The sequence below is a fragment of the Lissotriton helveticus genome, chromosome 5_1 (genome assembly GCF_964261635.1).
Source record: "Lissotriton helveticus chromosome 5_1, aLisHel1.1, whole genome shotgun sequence".
Classification (NCBI taxonomy): domain Eukaryota; kingdom Metazoa; phylum Chordata; class Amphibia; order Caudata; family Salamandridae; genus Lissotriton; species Lissotriton helveticus.
In genome coordinates this window covers 147,628,778-147,641,784 of record NC_136065.1, presented here as the reverse complement: position 1 = coordinate 147,641,784, position 13,007 = coordinate 147,628,778, and the positions used below count along the sequence as shown (strand labels likewise).

General features: G+C 43.6%; 1 long non-coding RNA gene and 4 other non-coding genes across 6 annotated transcripts in view; all 5 read left to right on the top strand.

The window, feature by feature from the left end:
• LOC144754285 (uncharacterized) overlaps positions 1 to 13,007 on the top strand; it is a 39,087-nt gene that overhangs the window by 6,380 nt on the left and 19,700 nt on the right. For both annotated transcript variants that reach the window (XR_013594690.1, XR_013594691.1), the window contains exons 7-14: positions 376 to 405; positions 608 to 642; positions 1,697 to 1,733; positions 1,945 to 1,990; positions 2,254 to 2,281; positions 2,720 to 2,764; positions 2,998 to 3,075; positions 6,089 to 6,167. This is a non-coding gene — a long non-coding RNA (uncharacterized LOC144754285). The remainder of the gene's footprint in view (positions 1 to 375; positions 406 to 607; positions 643 to 1,696; positions 1,734 to 1,944; positions 1,991 to 2,253; positions 2,282 to 2,719; positions 2,765 to 2,997; positions 3,076 to 6,088; positions 6,168 to 13,007) is intronic.
• Positions 192 to 260, top strand: LOC144756920 (small nucleolar RNA SNORD27). The gene has a single exon (XR_013595401.1). It is a non-coding gene; the product is annotated as a small nucleolar RNA SNORD27 (small nucleolar RNA).
• On the top strand, positions 1,780 to 1,849 carry LOC144756923 (small nucleolar RNA SNORD30). The gene has a single exon (XR_013595403.1). It is a non-coding gene; the product is annotated as a small nucleolar RNA SNORD30 (small nucleolar RNA).
• LOC144756931 (small nucleolar RNA SNORD22) lies at positions 2,360 to 2,484 on the top strand. The gene has a single exon (XR_013595410.1). It is a non-coding gene; the product is annotated as a small nucleolar RNA SNORD22 (small nucleolar RNA).
• Positions 2,862 to 2,929, top strand: LOC144756924 (small nucleolar RNA SNORD31). The gene has a single exon (XR_013595404.1). It is a non-coding gene; the product is annotated as a small nucleolar RNA SNORD31 (small nucleolar RNA).

Sequence of the window (13,007 nt, the reverse complement as noted above, 5' to 3'; positions counted from 1 at the left end):
ATTAGTAAATTCATTCAATGCGTATCTTCACACATGGCACCGAGGAGAGCAGCATGTCGGACGTACCCAGTCATGTGCCATTTCTTAGTCCAGTTTTACGTTCTGTAATCATTCACTGATTTTTAAAGGATGCCAAACCAGTAGCCCAGAATTCTTTATTCTGTGTATAATGAACCCGTTAAAAAGGTTCTGTTCTGTGATGAATTCTATAGACAAGCATATGGCTGACTGTATGGTGATGCCATCTTTAATCTGAGAACAGAATAATTTAAGGGGGGAGATGCCCAGAAAATCTTGTCATGGGCAAGACAACCACTTAGTTGTGTGCTCATTATCAGCCACTAAGCAACCAACAATCCTTTATTCTTTTTTCAGGGTGAGGCTCCATGAATGGACACTCAAAAGGTAAGTAACTCATCTGTCAGGATGGGGGAGGGACAGGGTTTTGATATTTCTTTACCTCCACATGATGATTTAAGTCTCGTTCGTCTGAAACTCTGTGAAGAACACTCCTAGCATGGTGGAGTTCTGATGGTGGCAAAGCAGTCGGTGCATGTGATGGTGTGACTGTACGACCTGCTCCTATACCTGCGCGTCTTTCTTTCAGGTCCCTCTTGACTCGCCAGGAAGCAAGCATGGCAGGTAAATTACGCTTTAAAATAACTTCTAGGCTGGCTGCAGTAGTCTGAGGATGAAATGGGTTAAAACCCATTACTAGCTGGACGACAGTCTCATGGCACCTAAGCCCTGATCGGACTTCCCTCACCTTTTCAAATGTTTACTTAGCAAGCCTGATGGTGATGCAGTCTTTCCTTTGTAGTTGGCTGTACTGATGCTGAGGCGGACTCCTAGAATTAAAGTAATCCATTCCTTGAAAGAAGTCAGGAAGGGTCTGCATCTCTTTAGCTGGGTTGGGCACAAGGAAAGGTTGTAGAGGCCTATATTTATTTATTTATTTAACTTATATAGCGCGTTATAACCACCGGGGTCTCTAAGCGCTGTTTGTCCAGATATACATGATAAGGTGTAGCATTCACTGATCCCATTTCTGCGCCTAGGAGCTGCTCCATGCTTGCTTGAAGAGTACAGTTTTTAATTTCCTCCTGAAGGATAATAGATTACTTTCCTTCCTAAGCTCTGGAGCCAATTTGTTCCACAGGGCTGGGAGTGTTAGAAAAAGCACGACCCCCCACCGTGGTCAATTTAAAACGGGATTGGGACAGAAGGGTAGGATCAGACGAGCGCAAAGTCCTTCCAGGTATGTAGGGGAATAGACGGGATTTCACATAGCTTGGAGCTTTGCCATACAGCGCCTTGTGTACAATGCACATTCCTTTAAAGACAATCCTCTGGCGGATATATTGCCGCCTCCTCCTCAGGTAGCTGTGATATTAGTGCCACTAGCGTGTGGTGCTTTGTTTTCGCTTAAGAACAAAGCATGCATATTTTGGGACCCAACCTTCCACAGGGAAGGAGTAGGGAAATGTTTAGAACCCTACAGGGGGGCTTCCTAGTTCAGATGAACCCTGCTCTGATGCAGGTTACATGTCCAAGCGCTGTCGGTGATGAGTACACTAGCTCACTTTGATTCCTTGTGAAACGTACCGAACAACTGAGACAACGCGGCAGGAGGGGCTGGGGAATGTTCTTGCTCTAGCTGCACACTGCCTCACCATGCGCATTGCTTTCCCGATAGGTCTCCGCGGCTGACGGACGTCTTGCAGTCTCACTGGGTAAGTTGTATTCTGGGGCACACCTTGGGTGTCTTTAGATGTGCACTGATATGATGATTAACTCATGGAATCTCGTTCGGCTGAAATTCTGATGAGACCTTGTTTTTCTGACAGCTGGGGTGTGGGGTTCTGGTAGTGTGTGCCAGTCTGTATGATGCAGGTGACTAGTTAAAGGGGCAGTGTTTAAATGTGCCTGTTTTTTGTCTTCTAGATTAAAGTGGTATCCTGATCCTAGGCTGGGGTGAACTGCTTTGCAGGTAATATATTGGATGCTAGGGGTCGCTTTTCACCCCCCCCCCCCCCCACCCAAGTTGTATGAACTGCCTCATGGCTTCAATCTGAACGTTGCCCTTTCCCAGGTGCCTGCAGTTCCATCTGCAATGATTAACTTGTAACCACTATACCTTGTGCCTTGGCTTTGATGACTCTTGTCGCTATCCCTACTAGATAGACCACTGTCCCTGCCTCTCCTCTTCAATTTGAAGGATTTTTTTGTAAAGTAGTTCTTTTTGATTTACAGGTCCAGCCGCTCCCGGTGGGTTGCTTAGGTGAGAACGTCTTAAATCTATATATACTACTATAGAAGGGGGGTGCGATGCGTAGCCTTGCATGTATGCAGTGACCAGTCAAGATGATGAAATCCTCACACGTCTTACTATCTGTCTGGTGCCAGAACCTGCAAAGGTGAACCCACTGGCACCGCCAGTCTGATAAGAGGACAACTTGTTCCCGATGGAACAGTCTGACAGACTTGGTTCCGCTGTCGAATTTCATCTTTAGTTGGCATGTACCGCTGAGTCTTAGAGTTGTAGTGCTTGGTGTTTATGATGTAGCCAAACTGTGGGTTACCTGTGAAGTACTTGGAGATTTTGGTGTGGCTCATTGCCACTGAGACTGGAACAAGAGTGCAAATTAGTGGGAAGGGGTCGTTGTCTGGGTGAAGAGGGGTCTTGTTTTGCTAAATTTATTTACTGAGTTTTTTGCAGGATTCAGTCCAGGGATGCAGCGTCTTGACTCGTACGTAGCAACGGGTAAGTCACATTTCATGATGTAGTGATCCTAGTAGGATCAAAGCATTGGCTGGCTTTTTAGGTGCTGGACACTGAGCAGCTCTTTATTTTCCTGTCCGAGCTTTGTGATGAACCCATTACCGCCCCAGTCTGATTTATGTGACTGATAGGTAGTTTCTGAAGCTAAACTAGTGTACTGTTATATACTGCAGCCCTGAGATGTGGGTTGTAACTCCTTTTACTGTTTCTTACAGTGTTTGGAAAATCCTCAACTCCTACGTCGTAGCAGGACTTGGAAGTACTTCTCTTTCAAAGGAAGACAACTGCAATGGGTAAGCGGCTACTTGTATCGATTGGCACTGAGGTGCAGATGTGAACAAGTTACTCCAAATCGATGCGACTTTTCCTTGGGGAGGGAGGCTGGCTCTTAGGAAGTTTAAAGCCATGCTGCTGAAGTTGGCGTGTCTTCTAAATTTCCATTACGAGATACCTTGACTGCTCCATTCTTTGTCTGCTCCATTCTTTGTCTGCTCCATTCTTTGTATGTCGAAGCTTGTCACCACCTTAGCTCCACAGCAGTACAGCAACCCCGTATGTACCCCTAAAACATGTCACACCAGAGCCCATGTCGACATGTTTATTTTCTTGTCCTTTATTTTGGTGTAATTTAGATCATATACAGACTAATACATTTCATACCATAGTTTACACAACTTACAAGCTTAAAATTAAACTCTTCCTAATATGAGAACCTAAAGTCTAAAAGATGAAGCCAATTGTACATGCCAGTCGGCACATTTTGCACAATCAGAGCGCTTCTGATATAGCTCAGAAGAGCGACCATTACTGTAGAGCCTAGTTGTAAAAATATTTAGGCCAACTAATATGAACCTTGTCCAATCAAACCTCTCGTGGGCTACATAATTGGGATGTAAGGCTGGGACATGTAGAAGTGGTCGTGTTTTCGAGTGCTACCACTTAGCATCTCTAACGCTTCAAATGCCAAGTTTTAAAACTTAGTCTAGTAAAGTTTGCCCTTTCTTCAGACAAATAGTTGGCAAATTGGGTACTCTAAAAATACTAACCCTCAAACTACATGTGTCCTAGAATTTGTGTTTTTTTGGGGGGGGGGAGGGACCCATGACTATGAAATGATTCAGAAGCTAACCCTTAAATCTTAATACCAATCAATGCCACATAAATACACGCCACATAATTACACTACTGGATGCAACATACACTCCACATAATACCACTCTGTGCCACATAATTACTCTATGCAATGTAAACGCCACATAATACCACTCAGTAGCACATAGTTACACGTCACAATTACACTATTCAATGCAACATTAATACATGCCGCAATACCACGGTCACAATTTCACACCACATAATTCCTCTACTCCATGCAACATAAATACCCTGCACAAAATACCACTCAGTGCAACATAGTTACACGCACATAATTACTCTACTCAGTGCAACATAAATACACTCCGCAAATACCTCAGTACCACCTAATTGCACTCTACTCAATGCAACATAAATACACTCCACAGAATACCACTCAGTGCCACATAATTGCACTCTACTCAATGCAACATAAATACACTCCACAACGGCACTCTATGCCACATACCACCAATCAACATAAATGCCCTCCACACCGTGGCAAAGTTTCACTCAACCACAGTTCCAGGCTACACATTTCAACGCTACACATTTCAACTCTACACATTTCCAATACACATCACATAATTGCACACCAAACAACCTATTTCAACTCCACAACATACCTCCAATCCATACCATATAGTGGCACCACATTAATATCAAACATCTCTCGCCACCACCATTTTGCATCAGCGCACCACCTAAGCATCATATCAGTATGCCCTCGGAATCTGGCATCTGTTGATTCTCCCTTAGTGTCAGTCCGCTGCTCGTGGTGTTATTAAATTACTGTTTTCCAACCGCCACTCCCCTGTTATGTGCCGCTCCGCCATAACAAAAAAATTATAACAAACCCACATGAACAGGCAGGAAGAATTTGCCAGCAGTGCAAGTACAAAAAACTAGACTTTTGTGATCTATTTTAACCGCGGTGGAAATTCCGCCGCAGTGCGGGTGATTATGGGCTGGGCGTGGTACGGACGGCCCATGGCTGTCCTCCGCACACGCCCAGAGTGACGTCGGACGGCCAGCGGCTGTCCGATGCACGCAAGGGGTTAAAGCAGGTTGTTCAGTTGTAAATGTCTTGGTTTGTATTAAGGTAACAAACATGCTTAACACTTTTTATTATAACTTTTCAACATGATGCACAGCAGCCACAATGCTCTACAACATAGTTCTGGCTAAACACAAGGTCCCAAAGGCGAGGCCTACTGGCTATGCCAATGCTTGTCTGCTTTAACTCCCACAGAGCAGCACCTAACCACTCCTCTTTCCACTTTGTGGCTTATTTGTTTGTCTTGGACTGTTTCTTCTTGCTTTTGTGGCAGCTAGACCTAGTCCTTCTCCTTTATTTAAATATTTACGACACAAGGGCATGATAGCGTCTGCTCCAATCACTTTCTCCCCATCACTGCTTTAACCCCATTGGTCTTTGTCCTGCAATTCATTGTCATCAATGTTTCGAACTGATCTCCCCCCTGGATCTGTTTCGAGTCTCTGCAGTCATGTTCATTCAGGTGATTTGTTTTTCAGCCCAAAGATATGCTGCTTTATATTCTTATACCCCTGTACGTGTTGTATGCTATTCATACTTTACCAGAAGTTATGCTCGTATTCATTTGAAAGTTTATTGGATGTATCCTTGTTCGAAACAAAACCAGGTTTAACCAAAATGTGTTGAATTTGTTTTTTGCATATGTTTTTAGCAATTTCTGGACTAGCTTTTGGTTTTTCAAATTGTTACAGGGTTATGTCAGACAACTTCTGAGTGCAAAGGTCATCAAAGCAGTATTCAATCCGATCTATGGGCTTAATCCTTTAACTTGCTAGTGATGTTGATCACTGTAGAACAGGATGGGTTGATGACTGGATATGAACACATTGATATGCTGGTTGAATGACCCTTCTAAAAAGCACTTGCTGGGCCTCTTGTGGCTCAGTGAGTTGTCGTTGAAGGGCAAAGCAACAACGCGGCGTTTGGGTGAGGTGTCTGCTGTGTGCAGTTTACCTCAATCCGTTGCGTGACAGGTGCTAGAGGGGGGGTGTCTACATGAATGTTTTGTTCTAAATTCAGTGAAAGTGTCTGAAGACAGTTGTGCTGTAAATCTTACATGGGGATAGTAATTTTAGTGTAAAATAGCCGCTGTGAAACCAGTTTTTTTTCTTCAGGACACAGCTCATTGTGTGCAAAGTTTGGCATCTCACTTCGGCTCCCTGTGATTCGTGATCAATTGCTCTGGAGATAACGGTAAGTCCCAGTGGATTGTAAAACTGTAGAAGCGTTTAGATTTAGTTAGTAACTCAAAGTGAGTATTGTGTGCAGGATGATAGTTGATGCTTTAATTTTAGAGTGGTGATGCACTGACAAACAACGCTGGGTTTTGTGCTCATTCAGTACATGTAAGTAGCTACTGCTTCATGTTTCATGGCCCTTTTGGAATCCATGCTAGTAGTAGCAACGAGCAATTTGAGCCCAGCACAATGGGCACTAATGTGCACAAAAGTGTGTGTTTTTTTTTTTAACAAGTACCTGTTTGCATAACTGCTCAGTTTAATGCTGCTTGTCAGGCACATTATATTTTGCAGGTGATTATGAAAAGGGGTGCCTACAAAGGTGTGTGTATATAGCATCACATGAATTTGGGCTTCTGCTAAATAGTTGTGTGGCTCCAGCAGCAGTCGCGCCTAAGCAGCACTTGTGGTGTTTCTACAACATTTTGTCTACACTTTATAGGCTTACAGCCCACCCATTACCTTTTTGTTGCTGTGCCCTTCAAAAAGACTTGACTTGCTAGTGGTTAATCTTTGCTCCTCAGTCCTTTTTGTTTCCTCCCACAGAGCACTGCCCAGTTACTGGTATTACTCTTTCCTGACCTGCTTTCCAGCACCCTTTTGTTTCCTTCCCGTGTTTGGCAAAGTTTCCTTTTTGGTGGGTTCCTCGTTGGGAGCATTTGTGTCTTCCCTTGCTACAGCGTCGTGTAAACTGGGCTGGTAAAGATGTTTGCCACATCTATGGAGCATACAGAGACCAATCTGATGCTGTATTGGCCTCTATGGGTTGCCTCATTGCTGCTCATTTTGGATCCTTGGTAATAATTTCAGTTTGTCTTTAGCAGGTCATTAACTTGCAAGGAAAATCAAATCTAAATATTTTCAACATTGATAAATGACTACTTTAAAATTGTGAATTCCCATGAAGCTTTTTTAAAAGGGGTGAAAGCATTCGTTGTTTCGTCGTGGCAAAATTATATTCTTTAACCTATCTAAATATTATAAACACTTATGTGTTCTGCTGGTCCCACACAGATGGTGGCCAAGTGTTTACAGCAAGGAGTGCTTTGAGGCACACTGATGGGTCCACTTTGGAGTTCAAGCAGTATTGTACAGGCAAAATAGGTGGTGGAATCGCATGCATCTACAGGAACAACCTCTGTTCAGAAAGTCAATTCCACCTCCCTACCATCCCAACATCCTGGGAATACATCTGCCTCGACATTATTAGTGAGGGCAAACCGATATGCTCTCTTCACAGCATTTACCACCCACCCAGGGACAACTTCACCTTTTCCCAGCAAATCATGGATTTGATCTCAACCAATTCCGGACGGCAACTCACCCAAATATACCTTGGTGACTTCAACCTCCACTGGAACGATCGCAACGACGCAGTGGTAAATAGTCTTAAAAATTTCCTCGATGCCCTTAACCTCACCCAAATATGCAACAGCCCGACCCACGAGAGGTTCTACCCTCGACCTGATCATCTCCAAAGAGGACTCTATCCAACTCTAGTCCATCCAACCCTGTGACTGGTCAGATCATCTTATCACATTCTTTATCAATGAAAAAGTCAAAGTTAACCCGGCTCAACTCTCCAAGCCCAAAGTCTGGAAAAGAGACTTGAAAAAGCTCAACCCAGGCTCTTTGCCCCCTAACAGTTGCAATCTCCTACTCCCACCGACAGGCGCTACGGATGTCCAAACTCTGACTGACAACTATCTCAACGCTATGACCTCTATAATTAATGAGGCTGCACCTATGGAGCTGAAAAGAGTCTCTACTAAAATCTCCAAACTATGGTACGACGGGAGTCTCAATGAGGATAGACGAGACATGCGAATGGCAGAGCGTACCTGGAGATCAGCTCCCTCTGCAATGCACCTAAAAGATCTGAAGAAGAAGAAACGCCTACTTCAGGAAAATAAAACGCTCAAAATCAGACTTCTTCAGCCTCCAACTCGACCAAGCAAAAAACCGCCCGAGAACTGTTTGAGCTAATCAAAACACAATCCAAGGAACAACCCCAACCACTCCTCACTAGGCGTGAGGCACCCTCATGTGAAGACTTCGCTGCTTTCTTTATCCAAAAAACTGACAAAATAAAAAGCGATCTCCTCATTGACGCAAGCATCTACTCCAAACCCCAATGCCTAGCACCCACTGAACCAAAAAACAATGCTACGTGGTCAACCTTCGGCACATACTCTGAAGAAGAAATTGGCAAACTGCTCAGCACCCTGAAACCATCCAATCACCTCACGGACCCCCCTCCCTGCCTCCGCAGTAAAAGACTTTACCCCTTTGCTTCTCCCTCTCTGGACTAAAATTATCAACAGCTCTCTCCAACAAGGAAGCATACCTGACTCCCTCAAAGTTGGTCAGGTCACACCTCTACTAAAGAAACCTACAGCCGACCCCTCTGATCTCAACAATTACCGTCCCATCACCAATATTCCCACTCTCGCCAAACTGCTGGAAAAATGTGCACAACTACAATTGACTAAACACATTGAGCAATTTGATCTCCTCAACCCTCACCAGTCAGGCTTCCGAGCAGGACACAGCACAAACTGCTATGACTCACATAATTGACGACTCACTTCAAATGCTAGACCAAAACGACACCTGCCTCCTCATCCTTCTTGATCTCTCTTCAGCATTCGACACTGTTAAACATGAGAATCTACAAGAACTACTAAACACAAGAATGGGTTTATCTGGAACTGTTTTCAAGTGGTTCACTTCCTTTCTTCACAACAGGTCGCAGAAATTCAAGAGTAACAACCTGATGTCCTCGCCAATACCTGTAACGCTAGGCGTCCCCCAAGGATCCTCTCTATCCCCAACTTTGTTCAACCTAGTCATGGAACCTCTCACCACCTTGCTACAAGCATCCAATGTACACTTTCACATGTACGCCGATGACACCCAACTTTACCTCAAATTACAATCCCCCCAATGACATCTTGCTCCTGAACTCAACGATCAGATGCACCCAATCCTGGCTTGCCGATAATCACCTCAAACTCAATGCCCTGAAAACAGAGTTCCTTCTGATCTCACCTCCAGCGAAGATATCCACCTCTCAAATTTGGCTTAAACTCCTAACCGCACTCAATGTCCAACCCACCATCGTGGACTCAGCAAAATCTTTAGGCATAACACTCGACACCAATCTCAACATGCAGCAACATATCAGCAAGGCAACAAAGGGAGCGAACTTCCAGATCAATACTCTGAGGAAACTTAAACCCTACCTCCCAGCCAAAGACTTCCAAACCGCAGTACAAGCGCTAGTCATCCCACAAATTGAATACGGCAGCACCGCCCTCTGCGGACTCCCCCTAACTACAACCGCACCACTAAGAGCTTCTCTGAATGCTGCAGCGAGACTCATCACTGGGTCAAAAAAGCACTCCCATATTACCCCTGACTTGAAATCCCTGAATGGCTGCCTTTTGAAGCCAGAATACATCTGAATCGCCTGCATGACACACAAGGCGGTACACCTAAACTCACCTGGCTACCTCGCTCAGAAACTGACAATCTCTGGGGGAATTAGAAACACGAGAGGCACAAACAATCTTCTGCTGAAACCTCGAAGATTCCGGAAGGAAAAAACATACAAGCGCTCCTTCTCAGGAATGGCACCTAGGATTTGGAACTCACTCCCTCCCGAAACCAGGCTTATCTCTTCCACTACACTCTTTAAAAAAGAAGTAAAAGCTATCCTCATGGCTAAATACACTTGAACTATTATCTCGAACACGGTTAACACCCTGCACCGATCTGTACTACATGTTTGACCCATTTACTTATTTGTATGAGTTGTCTTATTACTCACGTGATGGGCTTTGCAGCCACATATTTGTACTGTGTGATCTATTGATTTATTTGTTTGACTATGTTCCCTCATGTACCCCTCTATGTAAAGCGCTCTGATATCTGCGAAGATCTTGTTCGTGCTATATAAAACTTTGAAAATAAATTGTATGGGCACTTAATGTGCCTTTGTACCTCTAAGCACCTTAGTTTCAGAATTAAATGGCTTCTGTTGTGCATGATTGAAAGACTGTACAGTAGGATTTTAAGATGAGTGTGCTGTTCATGTCTCCACAGGTATGTTGCGGTGCTTTAGTGTTTGAGGTGAGGCTCAAACGTGTGGGCAATGAGGTCGCGGTCTGTATAAACGGGACAATTATTTTCAGTCGAGGCCCATTGAAACTTTTGTTTTAAGTAACAGCCAGATGGGTTTTTTTTAGAACCCTTGGTAATATTTCATAAGTTGGTCCAGAGCCTCTGATTCTGTGTAACATATCTGGATATGTAGTGACAAACACCACCCAATTCCATAACACACAATTCACTACCACCAACATAATTACACTTCACAGAATACTGAATACAACCTGATTAAACGCCACAATCGCGACTCTTAACACAAATGTACCCACATTAAACCACTCTGCCACATAGCAACAATCCACAAATAGTCAGCATGCCACATTTATCTGCATAATTTTACTCCACGCCAGTTCTATGCCACATAACCACATATCCATTCCACATAATTCGACACAATGGCATTCAACACCACATCCAATCCACATACTATGAAATGCAAGCGCACAATACATAATTATATCACAATACCGATCCACATAGTTACACTCCATGACAAACTCACTCCCCATAATTCCAGTACACAATACCACATAATTACTATCCACTTTCTACCTCACGCCACAATTCCACTACACAAATCCACACAATTCCACAACTGACCATTCCAGCCCTCATAATTCCACTCCACACAACCTACATTCACTCCACAACACATGGGTAAAAGACACTGTCACAACGCCGATCAAGACCTATTGTCTTGCCAATACTTGTCTTACATGGTTGCCACCGCTTATAAGAGCAACCTTTTCTTCCCATGAAAGGGGTGTCCGTGAGTTTTATTGCAGCCCTTCGTTACACAATGAAATATCCAAGGCTCACATTGGTCTACTTTTACTGTTGACCTCATGCGTGCGGCGGTTTTTCCCCACCGTGCGCTGAGTTTTTTTTTAAAAACCTGCGTTACATGACAAGCTCAGCTCTTCATCAGCGTACGACCGGCTCGTCATGAGTGTCGAAGGGGTTAAACGGAACAAACTGCTTTCTTTGTATTTTTGAATGAAGGGAAATTTAGTCCATGAGAATGTCTTGTGACTGCGTTGGCGTTTAAGAACGAGCCTTTAAACAGCAGTCAGCATTAGTGTATTTAACACTTAAAAGTATTTCATAGGCGTGATGCATTGTATGGCTTTTGCTAGCATTAAAGAAATCTGGCACAGGCAAGTGTAACTGTGGTCCATGCATTGAAAAATTTAGTTGCAGGCAAGGATAGTTAAAGCTGTGGTTTATCTGTGGGGGCCAATCCTTGCGAACGTTTTTAATCTAGTGCATACCCCCTTCTTGGGGTCAGTCTGTTATTGTTCCGATTTATAAAAAAAGCAAAGGGTCCAATCCTTACGAACGTTTTTAATCTAGTGCATACCCCCTTCGTGGGGTCAGTCTGTTGTTCCTATTTATAAAACAAGGCAAAGGGTCCAGCCTTAAAATTATCACCCCATATCACTTTTAGACTCATCCGTCAAAGTGATGAGTAAAGTTTTAGTATCGAAACTGGAGGAATAAGTAAACAATCTAATTTCCCCAGCGCAACATGGTTTTAGGAGAGTATTGGGGACTACAGAAAAATTTATTTAGAGCTGCTAATGGGTAAATACACACGTGCTACAGGGAGTCTACCTATGCTCTGCAGATCTTAGTAGGGCCTTTGATCTAATTGATACAATTTTGTGGCCTGCTTTACTTAATCTCTGTGCACCCAAAGGCATTCATTTCCTTGCAAGGCTTTATGAAATGTTCTCCTGCAAAGTGAGATGGACAACGGGGCAAGTGCACTCCAATTATGTAAAACATGGCATCTGCCATGGTCGTATCCTTGCCCCACTACTTTTTTCACTGTTCATTAACAAAGATTGATAAAATGTTGCAGTTGGAGTTGGACTCTCTGGCAATCCCCTATTATGATAGATGATGCAGTGCTACATTCTAGGACCCCTGTTGGCCTACGACTCAATTCTGCAAGTTTATAGCAGAACGAAAACTGTTAAATAACAAAACAAACGTTTACCATAATATGTGGAACCAATGAAATGTAACCTTTTATATTGCTAGCATTAGTCAAAACTGTCCATTTTGCTGTCTAGGGGTAACCTATTTGGGTAATGAGAAGTGGAATCTGGAATTATCTAATGTTTGCTCCAAGAATGCACAGCGGGCTTTTAAATGTGACTCTAAATTGGGTAACCACCCTGTAAAGGAAGTGTTGACAATATATCAGGAGAGATACGTCGCTATAGCCATATATATATATATATATTAGTGCCGGGGTATGGTGTGGAGTGGAAAAACGATGGATTTGGGCCCAGATCTTTGGACTGGGGTGAATGCGTGACATTGATCCACATTCTGTCCATCATTGTTGTGTTTGCAATTACCGGGGTATGGGGGCTATCATGTTTGCCAGGCCCTGCAAGAATAAAATGTCAAACTACTTTTAAGCCCGCCAACCTCTGCATCTGCTGAGCTAACACAACTGGAGGTGGATCTAATATACCGAGCAGATTTGAATTCTATGCGGCCACTGCTGGGATGGAGATCTATATGGGCTAAAGATGAGATCGCCTTTACTAAATATCGATTGTTTACTCCTCAAGAAAAATCACATTTCCCATGGCTAAAATATATTGGT